The sequence below is a fragment of the Penaeus monodon genome, chromosome 32, assembly GCF_015228065.2.
Source record: "Penaeus monodon isolate SGIC_2016 chromosome 32, NSTDA_Pmon_1, whole genome shotgun sequence".
NCBI classification, from domain to species: Eukaryota; Metazoa; Arthropoda; class Malacostraca; order Decapoda; family Penaeidae; genus Penaeus; species Penaeus monodon.
In genome coordinates this window covers 12,932,621-12,932,997 of record NC_051417.1, presented here as the reverse complement: position 1 = coordinate 12,932,997, position 377 = coordinate 12,932,621, and the positions used below count along the sequence as shown (strand labels likewise).

The following is a 377-nucleotide window of genomic DNA, read 5'->3' as shown; positions in this document are numbered from 1 at the left end:
GGCGATAAGTACCGGTTTTATTTTTATTTGTACCTTTTTTTTAGAGGAGGAGAGGGAGAAATAACGATAATGTCCATAATTTAAGAGAATGGGGAAGCGGGGGATGGGGAGGGAAAGGGAGGAGGGGGATAAAAGAAGACCGTGAAACACTCGTGTCTCGGGTTTTAAGGTAATTACCAACACTACTATTAAGGTAACTGCCCGCGAGTGGTACCTGCAGACTAAGGAAGGCAATACATGAATATTCTAATAACGTAAATATGTGAAAGAAAGGTAATCATACCTCTGTGATCCGTATTTCCGCGTTCCTAGTTGCGTTCAGAGATGCGTACGTGTTGGGGATGTCTGTGCGTAGAAAGTACAGAAAATAAGTCTAT

At 42.2% G+C, this 377-nt stretch overlaps 1 protein-coding gene across 1 annotated transcript in view; it reads right to left on the bottom strand.

The window, feature by feature from the left end:
- The window catches only part of LOC119593504, a gene marked incomplete in the record, with an annotated part of 62,412 nt that overhangs the window by 35,049 nt on the left and 26,986 nt on the right, over positions 1 to 377 (bottom strand). Inside the window, 1 exon segment of the mRNA XM_037942456.1 lies at positions 284 to 345.